This window comes from Podarcis gaigeae (assembly GCF_964106915.1).
Source record: "Podarcis gaigeae genome assembly, chromosome: 1".
NCBI lineage: Eukaryota > Metazoa > Chordata > Lepidosauria > Squamata > Lacertidae > Podarcis > Podarcis gaigeae.
In genome coordinates, this window is record NC_139678.1 from 71414873 (window position 1) to 71436479 (window position 21607).

General features: G+C 39.9%; 1 long non-coding RNA gene across 8 annotated transcripts in view; it reads left to right on the forward strand.

The window, feature by feature from the left end:
- Window positions 1–353: 353 nt before the first annotated feature.
- The window catches only part of LOC310833723, a 117670-nt gene continuing 96416 nt past the window's right edge, over window positions 354–21607 (forward strand). For all 8 annotated transcript variants that reach the window (XR_014558895.1, XR_014558896.1, XR_014558897.1 and 5 more), the window contains exons 1-2: window positions 354–618; window positions 3833–3944. This is a non-coding gene — a long non-coding RNA (uncharacterized lncRNA). The remainder of the gene's footprint in view (window positions 619–3832; window positions 3945–21607) is intronic.

A 21607-nucleotide genomic window follows, 5' to 3' on the forward strand; every position in this document is an offset into this window, starting at 1 on the left:
ATGCCACAGAGCTGACAGGGCCGGATTTAGGTTTGATGAGGCCCTAAGCTACTGAAGGTAATGGGGCCCTTTATATGTCCAGCTGTCCTTTTTCAGCAACAAATCGTTGCTGTTTTTTGTGTTGAATATATGCTATATGGTTATTTATGGACCTAATAGGTATCTAACCAGTGATATTTTAGGGAGCAGGCTAGCAGGCGGGGCCCATTACTTACTTACACCACACAAAACACGGTTGCTGTATGTAGGTTTTTTTTTATCTTATATTTTGGAAATGTACATCCATGGGTTTTTTTCTTTATTGGGGGGGCAAGATAGTGGGGCCCTAAACTATTGCTTGTTTAGCTTATACGTAAATCTGGCACTGCGTGCAGTGCTTCTCAATCGGTGGCCCTTGGATCATGGGGCACTTTTAGGGGGACCTGGGGGCCATACCCTGACCATTGCCTCCTCAGTGCCCCACCTCCTAGCTATGACATAGGCTTTTGGCTGGATCAACAGCAGCACCTGCAACGGTTTGTGAGCTGAGTAAAAGGGGTGGGGGAAGAGAATGTCTCCTTCCTCTGAAGAGAAAGGACCAGAGGATGCACTGAAGGAAATTAGAACAAGCAAGAAAAGGTCAGTATTTACTAACTTGCTTAATAAACTGGTAATGGTAAGGAAGGGGGTAAGAGAGAAAAGTTCTTAAAATAGGAAGAAGTGGTTGTAAAAGGACCAGAAAGGAGGAATGAAAAGAAAACCTGAATTTTTTTGGGGGGGGGTGGGCTGGTCAGTGGGGAATAAATTACAATATGAGTGTGACGGGAGAATGGGATCAGAAATTACAGGACATGGGTAAAAATACTTTGAATGGCATGTGGGGGTGGGAAGTGAAAAATATTAAAAGAAAAAGTATTTTCCAATTAGAGCCTCTAGATCAGCAAATTCTGCCTAAAATGGGGAGGCTGAATCACAATACCTCCAGAGCAAATGCCTGTACAGTGGTACCTCAGGTTACATACGCTTCAGGTTACAGACTCCGCTAACCCAGAAACAGTGCTTCAGGTTAAGAACTTTGCTTCAGGGTGAGAACAGAAATCGTGTGGTGGCGGTGCGGTGGCAGCAGGAGGCCCCATTAGCTAAAGTGGTGCTTCAGGTTAAGAACAGTTTCAGGTTAAGAACGGACCTCCGAAACGAATTAAATACTACTGTATCCTTATGAGGCTTTGCCCTCGGGTGGGAAAAAATATTGCGCCTGGGAAAGGGAAGTGGGAGTCAACAGACACTCAAGGAATAGTTTCGGAGAAAAAGGTTTTATTTCTACCATCCATGAACTGGTAGAAGGAGCAAGTGTGATAAGTCACAAAAAGCATGCACGAGTTCACAATCATGTGCACAAGCATATATACCCCTTCCAGATCCCTCCTCCTTTCTCCTCCTTTTCCAGAGTCCTGCCCCATGTTGAGGTTCCTGAGCATGTACAGAAAGCTGTCTTGGGACTATTTTGGACTCTTGGCACCCTTCCCAGGAAAGGGGGAATGAGAGTAGTTCAGCATGTCCAAAGATGTTGCAACTAGAGTGAGATAAAAGTCAGTCTCAGGCCTGCTCTGACAGAGTCTATTCATTTTGCCTATGCACAGCATCTTGTGATAGAGCAGAGAAAAGCTGTTTTGGATTTTTAGAAGACAAAAGGAGTTTTGGACAGTTTTGAGGCCTGGGGTGATTTCAAACAGGATTTGGGTATATCCTGTCCCTTCACTACCACTGTACTTAGTGTGAGGAGAGCTGAGATGCAGAACTCCTTGCTACAAGAAATATGCTGTAGTAAAGAATTTAGCCATTTCCAAAGATTAACTGACACCACTTTCTTCTGATAACCATTAAAATGCTGATGACTGCCACCATTTTGTGACAAGCTGTCTTTGCTCCACCTTTTTGTGACTGGTGGGCCTAAGTATTGTTTAGGCCACCTCTCAAGCAGGCCTTGAAAGTAAAAAGATTAAGAACCTCTGCAATTTTATTTAATTTTTATCCTGCCCTTCAGCCCAAAAGAGCCAGGGACGGTAAGCAATTTCTGATAAAACTTTATTAAAACATTAAAAACAATTCTATTGCAGATGCAGGCTGGAAAAGAGCGCAACTTAAAAGACTTGTTGAAAGAGGAAAGTCTTAGTAGGCACTGAAAATGCAACAGAGACAGTGCCTGTTCTGATATTTAAAGGCATTTAAATAGTTTGTACGTGTAGAGACTAAGGATAGTGGATAAATTTGATTCAGCTCCCATTTAAGGGCCACTTTTTCAAAGAACCACAACCATTATTTGAAATTTGCTGGCAAGAATAAAGCACGGTCAGTTTCTCCCACTGTTACTACAGCTGTTACCAAATAGTTATCCAACAGCATGGACAAGACCAGCATTACATGCTGCATTAGCAGGTAGAAAATGCAGTTACATATAATGGGACATCATAGAAGGAAAGCAAATAGTGAGCAGTGGATGGACCAACTTTTTATAGCTCTGGTAAGGCTCGTATACAGCAGTGTAACGGGCAGATGTTCAACAGGCATAGCTTTTCTTCATATAAACATTTTAACAGGAGCAATAGGTTTCTTGTTTGATCCTAGCCTATTGTTCAGCTGTTAATCCAACTATGGGGAAAGGATTTAATGTCATTTGTTGTTGTTTAGTCATTTAGTCGTGTCCGACTCTTCGTGACGCCATGGACCAGAGCACACCAGGCACTCCTGTCTTCCACTGCCTCCCGCAGTTTGGTCAAACTCATGCTGGTAGCTTCGAGAACACTATCCAACCATCTCGTCCTCTGTCGTCCCCTTCTCCTTGTGCCCTCAATCTTTCCCAACATCAGGGTCTTTTCCAGGGAGTCATAGCCTGGATTAAATTGTTTTTGGGATTTAAAACTTTGATGCAACCTTTCACAATTGCTTTACTTAGAGTTGAAACTTGAGTATACAGTTGAGTGCATTAAAAAAAATTGTTGAAAAGTTTGTGGGTTGTTTTCTTTTTTACTTTTATCTGTCAATTAATAAGCAAAAGAATCACATTCAAAAACTACCAAAGGGGAGAGAAAATACCAGTAGAATTCTCACAGGTGGGAATACATGATTTATGCTGCATTTACCTCATTTTTGAGGTGACTGAGAAGTGCTTGTGTTTGTTCTACAAATTATTTTACCAGCGGTCTGCTTTTGTTCGCCTTCCCAGGCATCCACACTTTCTGGAAACCCCAGGTTTGTGAGTGGGTTTTCCTGGAAGCGGGGAGTGCTACCCACCATGTGCATAACAGCAAATCATCATCATTATCATTTCATCCCCCCCCCTTTTTTTTTTTGCTTTTAAAGTAATCCTTGCAGAAAGTGTTTTCTTTTACCTTTTTTAAAAAGAAAGGACTTCCCTTAAAACCCAACCAGCAAGCGCACCAATCATAGGCCCTTGATAGCCAGCCTTGCCAGTGCCCTACACTTCAATTACAGCCTAGGGAAAGATGACATGAAGTAACTCTCCGCATTGAGCATTTCAGATCAGGGAGTGTAGACAGCCAAAGAGACTACAGAGAGCTGGAGAAAGGTTTAACAGAAACAAAAATACATACCGTTCCCTCAATCTCCTTACAGCAATAAAACTTTAAGTTCCTATGAATGATGTAGAAAATCAAAGGCCTCTTACATGGGAGAAGGAAACTTTCAATAAAGTGGAATACAGGTTTTGGCAAAGCACTTTTAAAAAATCAAAACCTTAGAGTCAACAAGATTTTCTTAGCTTAATTTATGGGGGGGGGGGAATGGTTATCAGAAAGTCAATTCTGTGGCTACACGGTTTTCATCATTTTTACAGATTCCACCCCTGGGAAAATCTCATGATATCCAATCTCTCATCCGTGGTTCTGTGCTGTCTTCACCACTCACCATGATAAGGGTCAAGCAGATGGAAGAAAGAAATGATTAAGGTAGGTTTGTTTTGTTACAATCAAATTAAATTCTAGGGACGTGAGAGAAATGTCTATGCTGTAGTCTGAATTGGTATGTAATCCCACTACTTAAAACTGTAATGACAAAATTAACCCTGCACCAGTAGTTCCCAACCCATTATTTGTAGCACACTAGTCGAGTTACATACAAGCTACATTCTTGTGTGAGAGCCATGATAAGTTGTACATTTTTTTTAATTGTGTAAAAGAAGGAATTGAAAAACATATTGTGACATAATCAGGACTGTCATCAGGTATCCCGCAGTCATGCACCTTCACTTTTGCCCTACAACTGTCTTATCAACAGTGCACTGTTTCCTGAATCCACTCTTTACTAAAGATTATCCTCTCTTTTTTATGTCAGCAGCTTAATGGGATGTATTATAGCCCAAGGGGTTTAATCAGTTCAAAAGAACAGACGTTACCTCTTAAGAATGCGTTCACACTTTTTGTAATAAATTACAAGGAAAATCTTGCATAATTAGAACATAAACTTTAATGAAGTTAGACCTGTAAGCAAACCATTAAAAAACAACAACCACATGGGTGCTATTGTACAATGTTTACAGGGTTATGCATTCACTTTCACATTAAGCACCATTTTTAAAAGATTGTAATGAGATAGTTTCCTTGTTAACATAAACAATTTCCAGAAGAACCACAAATCAACCAAAACCTAAATAAATATTTCCTAGAAAAATGAAAAATAGTGATTTCTGACAGCTCATAGAAGAGATTGTGCAGAGCAGTATATATCTAAGCATTGGGACTAAAAACACTCTTATTTTTGATTATTCTAAAGAAGAGAAGAATGATCTTTGTTTCCAGAAACAGTAAAGTACATTCCAAAGCTGCTTTTGTTTTTAATTTACAGAAGCTCTCGATTCTAATCTACTAAGCCAACAAATAATCTGTCCACTAGTTTTCTCCCCCCCCCCCGCCTTTTTTCTGAGTCTCTTGAAAAGTACACACAATTGTTGACATACGGGAGGGGGAAAATACATATTCCTTCCCTGTTATTATGAATGGATCATTTCAATGCAAGTGCTCACTTGCATAGCTCTGGAACTTTGAAATCTTGTACTTACTTACTTGTACTTACTAAACAGAAGAACCTCTATCCTCATTCTGTGAGTATCAATGGAAAAGTAATTTAACTTAATCCAATGGGGAAAAGTTAAGGTCTGTGTCACTTAAAAGAGGGGAGGAGGAAGACAGCAAGAAGCTCATTTCTGTCTTTTAAAGAAAATGTTTTATCTGAATGATGTTCAATGGGGGTAGAAACTGGCAGCTGACTGTGCAATGGGACAAACCTGGCCCCTGAAATAGTGCCATATTCTTTACTTGCTGCTTTGAGTGCCTCTGCCACTCCCTCCTCAAGTGGCAGTGAGTCCTATGGAAGAGGGAAACACAAAATGTGAGTAGGAACAGACAGAAGAGCCAAAGGCCACCTAGTCCAACATCCCACTTCCCACAGTGGTCATCTAAATGCCTCGAGGAATCCCACAAACAAGTCATAAAAGTAACACTCCCCTTCATTGTTGTGCACAAGCAACTGGTATTCAGAGCCATGCTGCCTCCATTCCTCAATGTAGCACATAGCCATCAAGACACGTAATACTAAGCCATGCTATGACTGAGTGTGAACACACAAGTGTGTGGGTTTCTGAAGAGGAGATTGTAGCTGTATTATTCTTTCTCTGGTCCTGTTGCTACTGCGATCTAAGCCATGGTGTGGTGTGTTGTCTGAACACAGGCTTGTGATTTGTCTGACTCCAAACACACACACACACACTGTAACCAAGGTTTGTTCTTGGGATTATAGCTGAAGGATTGTCAGGAGGATTGAAGCCATGAGCCTGGGTATAGATGAAACACAGCCAAACCAGGGCTTAGCTTGCAGCAGCAACAGAAACGGTGGGTGGGGGGGAAATGCAGTAGCTGCAAACTTCTCTATATGCAAACCACCTCATAGAGTCCATAGGCAGTAAGCACTTGCTGTTTGTAGGTTCCTTAGATTTCAGAGAAGATTTGGAAGTTTCACTAGTTCTACAAGGACAGGGTCTCTTTTCTATGGTAAAGACCCTTTCTTGACCCATCCAGCCCCTTTGCTTCTTTTATCTGCACTCAGAAAGACCCAGCTGGCAAACTGGATTTAAATTTTTATTTCTATAAAATTCAGATTCTAGGCTTAGGAAGTCAAGCATTTTCCTCATTCAAGGACCTCACATAAAGCCTCTTTTAATTTGCCCTGTACAAGATGGACAACACCATCTCTCATCTGAAATCATTTCAACAGATTTGCTGTCACAGAAATAATACATTTGATGTTTGTTTTGGGGTTTTTTGTTAATTCATAGAATCACCTTCCACCAAAATTACATAGCTGTCAATTATTCCCTTTTCTTGCAAGGAATCCTATTCGGAATAAGGGAATTTCCCTTTAAAAAAGGGGAAACGTTGACAGCTATGCCAAAATATTGTACAGAAAAGTTGCACAGAGTTGCTGCAGCTTTCATTCCCACCCCCCAGCCCCTGAGTCTTGACTTACATTCTGCTTGAGGCACATTTACTCAGATGCAGAAACCACTCAAAGAGCATTTATGTTAGATTATGAGAATGCAAGAAGATCTTGTCAAGCAAGGTGACAAGATTCACAGCAGAAGAAAATTTGCAAACTGTCCCAGACATTGTGCCAACATACCCAGGAGTATTCCATCTACTGTACATTCAGCCATAGAGACAGCAACAGTGTAAACAGGGACACTCCTATTTGTAACTAGAGTGCTTGTGAATGGCTATCAGTGTCCATACTGTTTATCCTGTTTTTGTTTTGTAAATGATCACTGATCTCTTGTTGCTAGCATAACGGTTCACTTCAATTCTGCACCTTACTTGATTCAGTCACATTTTCACAGATGCTGTCTGTGTGCTTTAATTGTGACAATAAACCTGAATACTGCTGTTCCACATGCTACTAATGCACTCAGTACTGTCAGTAAGCTTATCTAGACTTAAAGAGAGTTGCCTTTGCAGAGAAACCTAAGTCATTGTTCAGAACCTAAAGGCAAATTTGTTTCATCTTGTAGTTGCTTTTCCATGAAGTGGTTGTGAGGATTAAATGAGGTAGCTCCAAATAGAATACCCTAACCTCACTGGAGAGCAAAATGCTTTACCAGTGTCCTGTGCTGATTTCATCTGAAACATCCAGTGAGAGTCTACAGCAGGCTTGAGAAACTTCTGACTCATGAACCTAATTAGGCCTTACACAGGGCCAGGTTTGAACCACAAAACCCAACCATGCTCACTGAAGTCATAGGTGATGTCAGGTGTGGGGCAAGTAAGGATGCTGCTTCAAAGAAACAGTTAGAGCTTACTGTGAGCACCTATCAGTGGATTGGTAGTGACAGTGAGCCCCACTGGGATTAGCTTCACAGGAGTTCCCTATCCCTGGTCTAAACTATAACATGCACTACCAAGTACCATACAACTTGTGGCCTACCAAGAATCAAAGGTGGGATTCACTTAAGGAGCCCCATTACAGTAGTGGAAGCCCTGTTTGCACAATGGGGTTCTGCCCCATATAGTCTGCCGCTCATGGGCCTTGGATCTGGTGGGGGGTAGGGAGAACTCCCAGAAGAACATGCAGGGGAGGGGAGGGGGGTCATTTCAAGTGGCAAGCTGGAAAGCTTGTGTGGATGGAATACTTGTAATAGCATGTTGTTGAATTCTACCCAATGTAGCATGCATCCCACCAGCCATATATTGTACCTGATACCCATCACTGTTTTACAGTCACAGGCAAGCAGCAAAGCCAACAGATTTATCAAGCCTCTGATGGGCTTCCTAGATGGTGGGCTTGGTAAGCCACACATAAGTAAGCCTGATATATAGGAACTATCACTCTCCGTGATGTATGCAAACTGTCACATACAGTACATGCATCTGAGAGAAGATACGACTTAACTGATTATATATTTCTTATTAACCTGGCAGTTTCTTATTTCTTACTAACGAAAACCAGTTAAGAATAGCATGCCCTTAATGCTGCTTACTAATTTAAGGGCTTTGTAAGTTAGTTTTGAAATTCTGGCTTGTAAACTACAATGAAATTCACCAAAATAGTGGTAGAAACTGCTTCATTGTAATGTCATCTAAGAAGCTCTTCGTTTTAATCTGTCTCCATGAGGTGTGGCCTCCTGCTGAGGAATACACAGTTATATCGTTAACATGGCAGACCCCACTGAGAGATACAACAGCCCCAGTCATAGATGATAATGAAACAATGACAGGTTTTTCTAAACGAGACTTTATGAAAATCCACTCCCGTTACCGCTTGGGAGAAGCATTCTTCCTGGGGTATTTATTGTAAAACGGGTGGGGAGCCTGTTTTTAGACCACAGCTTCCATTATCCCTGACCACTGGCCATGCTGGCTTGGACTGATTTGAGTTACAGTTCAATAACATGTGAAGGGACACAGGTTCCCTGTGATAAAGAGTCTGATCAACAAGCAGAATTTAGCAGAATTCAGTCAGTTGAATTTGCTTAGAAATGTCCTAATAACTCTCATGGTCAAGTAGGCTGAACAAGAGTTGGTGAACAGGGAAGAAGATTAGAAATTAATGTAAGGGCGAAGGTGAGCACTTAAGCCAATGGAACCTGGAAAGTACAAATGACCCAGGAAAACTAATTCCATGCATCAAATAACCAGCAGTATGTCCAAACACGACCAGATTAGCAGTTTATGGATATATGTGAAAAGAAATGTATGAGTTGAGGAAAATATGCTTCTACACATGAACATGGTATGATATATATTTAAGCTGGCATACACCTGGAAAAGGTTGTACATGAAATTGGCAAATTGATTGGCTTCCTCCTGAGTCTTTGGCTCATCTTATTCATTTTGTGAATTGATATCACAGAACTAGTTTTCGTGTTCAGTGTACTGATGCTACAGTTCTTTTGATGGTGATTTGTATTTCATGTTCTTAAGTATTTCCCTCCCCCCTCAGATATTGATTAATATTAAATATGCATATATATATATATATATATATATATATATATATATATATATGGTTATCTTTAGGGAGTAACATTTCTGTTTACTGACTATCAGGTATACTATTCTGGAATTTAAAATGTTCCATGATGAGCAGCATTCAGGATTTTTGGCACATGCATTTGGTTGTGACCTGATGGTGGCACATAGACATCTCATTTGTAATTGTCCCATATCCTAGGCATTGTTCCAGTAATTTCAATTTTTGTTCCAATATTTGAAAGGAAAGTTAATCAGAAACTGAAAACCCAGTGGCGCCTATCCAACTAAGATTAGTAAAGTTGCTGTGATAATTTGTCCATTTTTCTAGCTATTGACAGAGAAATAGGTGAAAAGAAATTCTCCCCACCACCACCACCACCCCAAAGTAAGAGAAAGGTGACAGAGATTTTACTTAAATTTCCAGGAGCAAGTTGTAGAGAGGTGTGGATGTTATTCCTTGCAATTGTTTAAAGAGCAACACTCTTGCTGCTCTCCACAGTCTCATGGAAAATCCAGGATGCATGCTGACTGTGGAGACTGCTTAAAAAGGATCAGAGAACAGCGTGGTGAATTTTTGAAGTTGAAGGAGATAATATCCCTATGCCCCTCAGCCACCTTGTAACATTAGTTATTAGGGTATAAGTGTCATTCCCTTTCCAGATGTCACCAAAGATCTTTATCAACTTTCACAAGGAGGCCTAAAAAAATCACCTCTTTCATGAGGTGTGGAGAGTCTCATCAGATGAGTGGGCAGTGTTCAGAAGCACTGGAATTAATTGTAATAAAAAAAAGTTCTTCTTGTTGTTGTTTATATTATATCAATATGTATGCTGCTTTTGTACATAAATATGCCCAAAACATTTTGTAATGCAGTAGCAGTACAACAGCAAAAATGCATCATTACACTGAACAATCCAATACCAATTCATCTCAGAACATGTTATGATGATCCAAAAAAACATTCTTTTTAATACAAACAGTATAACTTTTGCAATTTATTACAAAATAGGCAATATCAATAATTAAAATACATATGAATTGATGTTATTTATGCTGAAATATATAAAACAGAGTCAGATATATAATAAAACTTCCCAGTGCAGTCAGGTATTAATAACTCCTTATTTTGTACAGTGGTACTTCAGGTTACAGACTCCGCTAACCCAGAAATAGTACCTCAGGTTAATAACTTGCTTCAGGATGAGAACAGAAATTGTGTGGCGGCAGTGGGAGGCCCCATTACCTAAAGTGGTGCTTCAGGTTAAGAACAGTTTCAGGTTAAGAACAGACCTCCAGAACGAATTAAGTTCTTAACCTGAGGTACATCACTGTACATTGCGATGACAAGGAGTGTCAGCCCAGCGGCCTTGACAAGGTGGACTCTGCTTCTCTTTCCTTGTGGCAGTTCCATCGCAGCAGAGGATGACAAACAGGGAGGATTTCTTTCACCAGAAGGGGAAATTTTATAAGCGGTGCGAGAACTTGGCAAAAACCAACCGAGCCCTGCTCTTCTTTTCAGCTCAACCCTCATTTTTAACTGGTCACTGCATGAAAAGGTGAACTTGCAAAACTGTTTGATACAACTATAGTGAAGATGTATAGGACGTTCGTTCACATAAACAAACTGATCTTAAAAGGAGTGGTTCTCCCCCCCAGCAGGTTAAAAATGGTGAGAGAATAGCCAACTGAGCCTGCATGTGGACTAGACATAAGTGCAACACTTAGTGTTAACAGTATACATTTAAGTCTTTGTGTCAGAGCAGCATTATTAACCCAGGTGGACTGACCCAAATTCTCCCTAATGTCAACTCCATTGTAGGGGAGAGGAGTTATTTTGATATCCATAATTCAATGTGCTTTTTTGAATATTGTTATTAGAAACACATATCTACACCTAGCTCAAACACAGCCGCAACCGCACAGTCACAAAAGCCTGAATTTTTATGCAATGCAGGCTATCCATATGCATATCCAGAACTATATAAAAAGAGAAAAAGATATCTTTTCATTTTGCCTTTTGTGCTGTTCACTCCAGGAATCCTGGCTTGATCTTGACAGATCTGCTAGTTTATAATGAATATTTCCGTAGCTTTTATGGTTAGCGTCAAGAAGGCACCTGGGAGTAAGATTTGCTCACTGTAGGGGGCTGCTTTGTGTTCCTCCGCTTTTGTTTTCTTATATTGGTGTGTTTTTTTTACTGAATTCTTTGGTGTTTGCCTATAATAAACATTTTGATTGCAGCTAAATATTTTATTGATTTAAGCATGAACAAAAAGAGAGCACAACAAACAAAGAACATCTACTATTCTGTTGCACTGGAAAGAAATGTAGTTAATAAACACTATATATGCGGGGAATATATATACACATACATACACACAATGTGTCATGCATAGCAGAGGCATTTTTTTTAAAAAAATACCGCCGCTAATGTGCTGGGGGGGTTAATCCTGGTACCTTGCACTGGGATAGGCATACAAGGTGTATGGGAGCACTGCACCTCTCTTCCTGAGAGGCATAACCATAAAATCAAGCTCTGAAAGCATGACACTATTCTTCTTTATTTATATATTTAATTTTTAAATTACGTTTGTATACTGCCCTATACCCGGAGATCTCAGGTTGGTTCACAACATAAAATTACAATATAACAAATACAAAACACATCATAAAAATAAAAACAGAGACAGCTCAACAATCCCTGCTTCCACAACACGTTAAAAGGGCATTGGATGTCAATCAGCCTAAAGCCTGGTTAAAGAGGAATGTTTTCACCTGGCGCCTAATGTTGTATAATGAAGGTGCCAGCCGAATCTCCCTGGGAGACCATTCCACAAATGGGGAGCCACTGCAGAAAAGGCCCATTCTCATGTTGCCGCCCTCCAGATCTTTCATGGAGGAAGCACACAAAGAAGGGTCTCAGGGTGATCTCAGGGTCTGGATAGGTTCATATAGATAGAGGCAGTTCTTCAGATACTGCAATCTTGAACCATATATGCAGTAGAATCAGGGCCTAGGGCAGAAGACAGCACAAGGACTCCCACTACCAGAATGGGACTTTACTGTTTTTTGTGGAGAGGGGTGTCTTCTTAGACAGAAACAACACAGCTTCTTGTAGTAGCTATTTCTAGGTGACCTTCCCTACTACCCAAATATTATCTATTTATTTATTACATGGAGATGCCATGGTTCATCTGGAACAGCACAACCAGATGTTTTCATCTGCCCCAGCTGCAACAAAATATGTCTTTCCCATATCAGTCTCTACAGTCACAGGAGGTGCTGTAACCTTGCAGCAGTTTGACTTCACCCCCAAAGGGACACTCTTCCACCGTCTCGCGAGGCAGACGGGATGCCAGCTCTATTTATTACATTTATCAGCTGCTTTACACAAAAGTCTCAAAATGACTTGACAAGATACAACGAATAAAATCAATTTAAAACCAGAAAAAAATAAAAATACTTAAAATGTTGGTCCAGTAAAATGTTCATAATGACAAGAAAACAATGCACATTTTTATCACAAAGTTTTGCAGTTGAAGATCTCCTCTTCAGCTGAGAAGCAGGTCCTTGGGTGGGGTGGATCTGCTTTGCTGGCTTCCAAGCAGTGAGTTGCTTTTGCTGCCTTCAACCCTCCTTCCACAGACTCACCTGCCAGGAAGCTGTGCTCTTCTCAACCCACTGAGTCGCTCCAGCAACTACTTACCCAGGATAGGAAAAAAATGATCCATGTCTTTTTCCATTCTGTGCCACTTTTGCATGTGTTCATCCTTAAATCTGTTACAGCTGCTTCCTCATTAATCTGTGAACCTTTTTCTACAAAAACATCTGCATGAAAATTTGCAGTTTAAACACATCATTTAAAAATCTATGTTTTCTCTCAAAATAAGATGTTGATATTATTTCAATACTTTTGAACCTAGAACTGCATTAGAAGATGTGGGAGGTGTAAAAGCTGGGGGATAACCAAGTTCCAATGCACGCATTGGTATGAGTGGTGTGGATCATGTAAACTTTTATTGGAATTCATAAAGATCTCGTACCTCAAGCATCCTAATTGTAGCAACAAGCAGCTGAGGGAGCAAAATGGCAGAGCAGAGGAGGGTTTAGTCCCCTGCAGCACAGTCCTGATCCTGATTGGTGCCCCTGGTGACTGCTATTAATTGTTGTTTTTAAAAAGGAGATGAGGGAATAGAATTTAAGACATAGCTAAAGTCACATCTGCTGTGCCCTTCTTGCATTTAGTAGATTTTTAAGCACATTTTATGCTAGTGAGAGCCTATAATTTCCTTTACAGTAGTCTCTTTGCATTGTAGGGGAGCAAGAGATACCTTTCTCTAATGGAGAAACCCACAACAAATCCAAGATCTCCTATTAATATAGAGAGTCCTGAACTGTAATATATTAATGAATGGACATACACTCACACTGTAATCATGAATTTCAGTATTGCCTTTGATGCCTCATTGGGCACAAAGCTCTTACAAAATGTTTGAAGTGTCTGGCTGTGTAATAATGATTTATAATTCTCTTGAACCAAAGCAAAATTTGCTCGTAAAAATCATTTTTGAAATAAAAAATAAATTGTGACTGGAGGGTCCGGGTTTGTTTCAAAAAGAGATCACCCACAAGCAGCAAATTATTTTAAAAGCCACTGGTTCTAGTGTTTTGAGATAGGCAGTGCACAACTCAGAATTTCAAAGTGCTATTAATTAAGATCAGTTTATTAAAATGTCAATCTTTTCAACCAAAATTTCCTCCGCTGCAACTACTAGCTGCAAGTTCCCTTCTGTGTAACAAATACGTCTAACTTTGGTGCTATTTTTCCTCCCATAACCATTCATTTCTTATTCTGTAAGAAGGGTTTCTTCCCTCCTTCTGCAAACTTGGTTTCTGTGAATGGCTCCTACGTTTCTATCTGCCTGTAAAACAGTCAGTAAGGTTTTCCATGTAATAACTAGCCAAAACCAATGATACAATATACTTTAGAGAAGCTCCTTTTCTCAAATTCATGCGCTCTCTGGTTCCTTTCTCACTTTGGCCTTTCAGTGCTGCCCAGTGATGGCTTTTAGACAGTCAGCTGCATGTGGAATTATTAGCCAGGTGGACTGCAGTAGACATAGTGATGCTGCATCCCTGCACATCCTTCCTGTGGGTTTAACTGCACTGGTGGATGTGCTCAGTTGAATGTGCCTGTCACCCTTTTAAGAAGTCAATTGGGCAACATAACCTTTGAGATCCCTTCCATCTTTGTGATTCTTTGTCATATATGTCAGGCAGCACTCAGATTTCTAAAACAGAGATAAATGTAGATGATGATGAACATGTTTGCACATGTGTGTGTTTGATGATGTTGCCCATGATCATTTGTGATGAGTTATATGGTTCATGTGTAGAATAGTGGGAGCAATGAATTATAGGGTGCTGCATGGAAAATCAAGGTGGTATTTTGGTTTCCTTAACTTCTAAAAATGAAACCCCACAAATGTTACTGGTTAATTTTTTATATATTTTAGCATCACGGGTTCCAGCAATCTGGAAACTTAGTAGACAATCAGACACTAGCAAGTATCCACCCAGTAGGATCTGGATACTAATCTGTTGGGACCCAGCACAATAGAAATATCCCTGCAAATTTCAAAAATGATAGTATCTTTTAATCAGCTTTGTAGTACAGCTTAAACATCTGCAAAAAGTAAAAATTGTTGGAGCCTTTAGCAATCGATCAGGAGCTGGTCTCTTTTGGAGTTGTACTGTAGGTCAGTTTACTGTATACTATATGTATCATTCTCTCTAGATCTATGAGGTCTGTTTATTAAGGACTAAAGATAGATACTATGACAATTCATACCCTAAAGTCAATTGTTACAAAAATATAAAACAAATAATGCATAGTTATCTCTTACTATTTCCAGAGTCTCATTTTGGAACAATGTCCCACTTAATTGCATTAAGAATAGAATATCTAGAGGGCTGTGGGTTGTTGTTGTTTTTTGCTCTTATTACCAACAGAGTTTAAAAACACACACATACTTGTGTCTGTGTATGAGTGAAAGGGCTGAGAGCATTAAGGCGCTACACTTGAATGCACTGAGCTTCTGAACTCCATGATACTCATTGTATGCTCAGCTTGAGATCAAGACAGTTGTCAAGACCTCAGTTTTATTTCTTCAAAAGATCCAAAAACACTAATGCTTCAGATTCTAAATAAGAAAGATTTGCTTTGCAGAGCCACTGATGCACAGGTACCAGTTTCTGCTTCAAATCCCAGACCCCAGCAGTGAGAAAACCATTTGCCATTACCCAGTTGTACACCTCAGTGAAATCATCACTGTATTAACTTAGGGATAACAGTTGGATTTAAACATATTTTCCTCCATTATCACCAGTGTGAAGTGCTTAAATCTAGATGGATAGCATCCATTGCCACTTACAAACAGAAAAGTAAAACCGTCAAATTCTATCAAAATTGTAGAATGTCAGACATGCTCACACCAACCTTAATTCTGTGACAGCACAATGCCAGTCCTAAGCGCAAGAAGAAAAAAACCCTTTTTATTAATAAACAACAAACACAGAGAGAGAAAGAAAGCTAGCCAGCTTGGCCTTCCTATGCAGGTTTACTGACTGTAACCAGTTCCAGTTGGCTTAAGGGAGAAACCACACCTATTCAAAGAGGAAAAGGGTACTGCTGTTACAATCTAGGCCTGCTCTTAAAGAAACAGATCATATGTATAACACCCTCTTTTATCTTCCTGGATGTTTAAAGGGAGCCAGAGGGGGTAGCCATGTGGGTCTAGGTTATTGTGAACATCTGTCAGCAAGGACATCATTTTCTATGAGCATTCACATTAAGCAAACCAATTAGGGTAAGCATCTTAACAAAACAGGTACAGTCAAACCTCGGTTCTCGAACGTAATCTGTTCCAGAAGCCCGTTCGGCTTCAAAAATGTTCAACAACTAAGGCGCGGCTTCCAATTGGTTGCAGGAGCTTCCTGCACTCAAGCGGAAGCCACATTGGATGTTCAGCTTCCGAAAAACATTCAAAAACTGGAGCATTTACTTCTGGGTTTTCGGCGTTCAGGAGCCAAAACGTTTCAAAATGGAGGCATTTGAGAGCAGAGGTTTGCTGTGCTCACCAACAGTCATATAGAGTGGCAAGCTTAATTATCCTAGAATATACATATATTTGGATACTTTATCATCACAGTGAAATGCTGCCCTGCATAAATGTATACCCCAAAAGCTTGTACATTTGAGGGCTCTGTCATTAATGCATATATGACACACGGTTATTTCCACCGTAATACACATCTGATCCATAGCATCACCACCACCAGTAAAGCAGGAGCTGATGTAGCTACAGTTTATACACTAGTGTTACTACTCTTCAAACAATTCTCAGCAGAATAGGATTCCCCCCCCCCCCCATGTTTAATAATTTACAAACATGAAATAGATTATTGTTCTGGAATTGAAACATTTTATTGCACAAACTGTTCCTATATGTGCACATGTCAATTCTACAATTACTTTTTCATACATTATTGCAGAATGCATTCAAAATATATTGTCAGCTTAATACTTTGTTTTATTTGTGAGTTAGTATGTGGTAGGTTTCCATCCCAGAAAGTGATCCATACAAATTAGGTTTGCTTTGTTACTATGGAAGCTTTAAAGGCTTTGACTCTGCAATTTATTGTTAAAGTCAAGAAAATGGAGGCCGAATTAAAACTCTCTTGTGTGGACATTTTGCCTTTCCATTATACATTTTAAACAATTTGACAAGCCCTTAACAAGAGGAAATTTATTCCAATGTGCAAGCTTGATATTTCCAACTGAAGTGTATTATGTTAACTGGAAATCTGGGGAGCAATGGACAACAAAATGTTACCTTGTACTTGAAAGCTATAGAAACAAACTTTGGACTTTAAGGCAGGTGGCTTTTATCTTCCTCAGGTTTTGATGTTTTCATGGTAGTTAATGAGAAGATAGGCAAACACCAGTATTTAAAATTGTTCTTCACCATTTCTGCTAACGAACTGTTTGAGTGGAGGTGTTTCCAAGGTTGACATTTTACTTTTATTTAAACATTTATTTCTGAGTGCCAGTAGGGGAAACATCTGCCTGCCCTAAATGTTTCTTTGTGGCAGGGTGGGGTCTAATGGGATTGGGAAAGGATTGGCTTCATATTCCTCTTGCCTGCCAAGAGTAAGCTCTACTCATCTCAGATAACTTGGATACTTAATCATCCCTTCCACAACTTTCTCTCTCATGTTCCCAACACAACTTGTGACCACATACCTCCTTTGCCACTATAGATATTTTCTGGAATACTGGCCTCTGACCTTAAGTATAGACTTCTAAAGGATGCATATCATTATGCTAAATACTTCTGTTAATCTGATGCGTAGCATTAAATTTTATATTATTCTGATGTGTAGCAACTCATATCTTTAGAATGTCAAGATATGTATACATTAAAAACCAAAGACTTCACCACTGCTGCTCTGGCACCATGCCCAAGGAACCATTGGATACATAAAATACTAACAATCCGCCCATTTCATCTGCTAGTGGTGGGACAGCAGACATTTAAATGAGTTGTATAGAGATTTTGGAGCTTAAATATCAGTTCACAGACAGCACTGGTCACAGGCTTATTTGGTATCACTGTTTCCCTACATCAGGAGTAGCAAACCCATGGCCTGCACCATTTTAGTAGCCTGCCACCCTCCTTCAGAATCGAGTTTCTCTTCTTATCTGTGATATTTGCTGGAATAGACAATTGTTAGAAAGTCTTGAAGAGGCCAACACTCCTTCCTGTTTCCTCTCTCTTAATACATTCTAGAAAATGCTGTGTTGCAGATAACAGTCCACCGTCCCGTCTGCACATATGCATGAATTGGCCACTTTGTTGTTGCCCACCATTGCCATGTGGCCCTTGAAGAAGTCGCCAGCCCTCATTACAGTCCTTTAACCAAAAAAGGTTAGCCACCCTACTACGTAAACATTCTACAACACACACACACACCTTTGGGTGCAGAATTCAGGAGCAGTGAGAAAGTTGTCATTTGGATAAGCCCTGGAGAAGACTGGCTTCTATAAAGAGAACTTCTCATTGAGGAACCCTTCATATAGTACCAAGGAACCCCAGTTTCTCAGAATCCACCACAGGTGTAGATTGATCTGGGAAGGTTTGGTAGGTAGATGATTCTGACTTTGACTAGAATTTCTCCCAAATCTGATTCTATGAAAAAGAGTACAAGAGCAGTATACACAGTTCTGGCATTTTAAAAATGCTGACATTTTATGAAGTGGTGCCCCTAGGAGGCAGAGGTCAAACATGATACTTGATTTTCGTAGCAGAGAAGACTTGCTCTCATGTTGCAGTCTGTAACCGAATGTAAAAGCTGTATGACTGTGTTTTGGGGTGTGGAGACATACTGAAGTAGGCAAATAGTTTTTTTCAGTTCCAACTGGTCAAATGTAACCAAAATAAATAAATATGCTCATGATAGTTTACCATTTTCTTGTATTGCTTCAAAGGGATTTCACTGCCAGCTGCACAGCCCACTTCCATCTCTCATCTTATTTGCATTATGTTGGGTTATGCATGTTACGTTTCATAGAGTTCCATTGCATTTTATTATTTCTGTTGTTTTCTTTCCTTGTAAACTGTGCAAGGAAAGGTGGGTCACAAATATTTTTATAAACAAATAAATAAATACCCATAGGCTTTAAAACCTATATGTCTCACCTGTGCTGTGCTAGTACAGCCTAATTCTCTAGACGTTGGGCTACATAAAATTATACTTCCTGCTCATCCCAATTTCATCAAGTCAAATATATTTTCAGTGAATAACTCTGCATGAGTTACTTCACTTCCTTGCTGTATCTTTTCCCTCTGGCTGATACCTCCCTCCACCCTGCCTTTATAGGAGTGAGATGGGGTTTAGGAATTTTTTAAGCACTTTGGGATTACAAGTAAGAAACTATTAGCATGATGTAATGAAAAGTATTATTACATTATTATCTATTTAGCACCTGATTAAACACCACTTAACCCACTGGCTATAATCCAATGCACAACTGTTAAGGGTGTGTGTGGTTTATTTATTTATTTATTTTTGCTAATGCACCATTGTTCTGATGAAGCCAGCATCTGTGCAGTAGTCCGTATCTTCCACTGTCATTAGGGTAAATTGGTTCCCTGGGCAACGTCCCAGGAACGCAGGTGTCCTGATTACAGACATCCTGATTATGTGAAGTAGACAGCAGTCACTCATTCACAAAGAGAACTCAGCCTCATTGTTAAACAATCACCACCAAGCATTTGCTACCAATAAGACCTTGGGAGAAAGGAGACAATTCAGCTCCATTGCCCATATTGTGGCTATTCAAACCACTGGCACCTTCCTCACCAATCTCATTCTTACAAAAATATTGATGGCCAAACAACTATAACTGCTAATATTCAATGTGAAATGCATGTTTATATGTATATTGAGGGTGGGGGAGGGAAGGGCCATCTAGAAAATGCAGTTACTTGGATACACCAACACTTTTCTAACATAGGAGTAGACAGAGATAGTAACGGGTGGTACTTAATGTTTGCTCCACGTTTGTTGGAAATTGCTCTTTAGTGTGGCATCAGCTACACTTTGGAACTCCTTGCCTATTGATACCAGGCAGGCACCTTCACTGTACTCTTTTCAGACCTACTTTAAAAAATTTTGTTTAAGCAAGCCTATCCAGACATGTCGACACAGTGTGCGGTGACTGTGAAGGAACATTCTATGCTGGGGATCATTAAGAAAGGAATTGAAAGTAAAACTGCCAGTATCGTAATGTCATTCTATAAATCTATGGTATATAAATCTATATACTGTATGCAGTTCTGTTCTCTTCACCTCAGAAAAGATGCTATAGAGTTGGAAAAGGTTTGGAAACGGGCAACCAATTTGCTTTATACAGAGAAGTAGGTGATAAATTATTGGAAATAAATAAATACATTCAAGTGGACTTGACAACACTCTGTTTTAAGCCACCTTATATGCAGCACACTTTGGAAGATTAAGACTTTTATGGAGGCATAGTGCTTCAGCCTCACAGTGATTCATTATATCTTAGTTTATAGTGATCTAACCTTCAACAGCATCTGCATCATGATCTATCAAAGCTAGCGGTATTGAACTATGCCATATTTTGCTCATTTTGAAAGACTGCAAGATCAGTTCTGATGGCAAATTCAAGTTCCTGTTGCACGTCTCAATTACTAATCTGGCCAAATAACCTAGGGTATGTTGGGATAATGAATTACAAAAATCAAAGGGCTTAATAAATAATAAAATCTGCCCCCTTTCCTTTAAAAATACACAGAACATGACACTCTTGTGCTTTTAATTCAACTCGATTAAAGAGTGGAGAGAAACTATCAATGACTACCAGCAGCAAGACTCCTCGAGAATTGCCCCTGTTTGTAGATTCTTTATGGAATTAGGTGACAGCTGGCAAAGTTTGCCTTGGGGTTAAGGGCTCAGTATCCATTTCGGTTTCCTCTTTTCATCAACAGGAACCCTACACGTAAATCACATAATGTAACACATTTGCTTTCTTACGTTCCGTTCTAGGATTTAGATTAGCCACCAGTAACATGAGCTTGACTGTTTAAACAATATAGATGTCATACATTATAATATTAGCTTTACTCATTGTCTCAATGCAAACTTTTAAACAGAACATTTTTGACCCTGAAACTCAACTCACCCCAAAGAGCCCCTTCTTTAATTAAAACTGCATGTGACCCAGAAGGCATCAAGGCAAAGGAGCATCATCAAGCTTATTCATGCCACCTTCACCTGCTAATGAAAAGCAGAGACCAACATATGAAGGGATGGAAGATTAGAAACAGTTAGGAAATGGTGTGTGTAGGGATAGAGAACTTGAAAAATTACTCCTGGCCCAATGAACACTTTTAAAAATAGAACACATTTGGGGAACACTGGAAATTCAGTTTGGGGAAACATTCTAAAACATGCAGACCATCAGTTTGCAAAAGCTTCATAGTCTTGCAAAAATATATGTAACTATTTGGACTTGTGTCTACTTCACATTGACGACTGCAGCTTGATTAGCTCTTGTCACAAGCTTGTTTCTTCATTTCATGCATGTGCATGAAACAACTCTATGTTGATTTGATGTGGAACATGGGGTGCAATTAATGCTAGCTAGGTGGCAGTCTGGACGTGGTCAGATGCCTGAAGTGTTGCAGTTGCGGGCCCAGGCACAGTGAGCCTGCGATTGCCAGTGGTGGGGACATGGGAAGAGGTAATAAACACGGAACAACATATTGGGATTAAATTTTTTGTTGTTGTTTAGTCGTGTCCGACTCTTCGTGACCCCATGGACCAGAGCACGCCAGGCACTTCTGTCTTCCACTGCCTCCCGCAGTTTAGTCAAACTCATGCTGGTAGCTTCGAGAACACTGTCCAGCCATCTCGTCCTCTGTCGTCCCCTTCTCCTTGTGCCCTCCATCTTTCCTGACTTCAGGGTATTTTCCAGGGAGTCTTCTCTTCTCATGAGGTGGCCA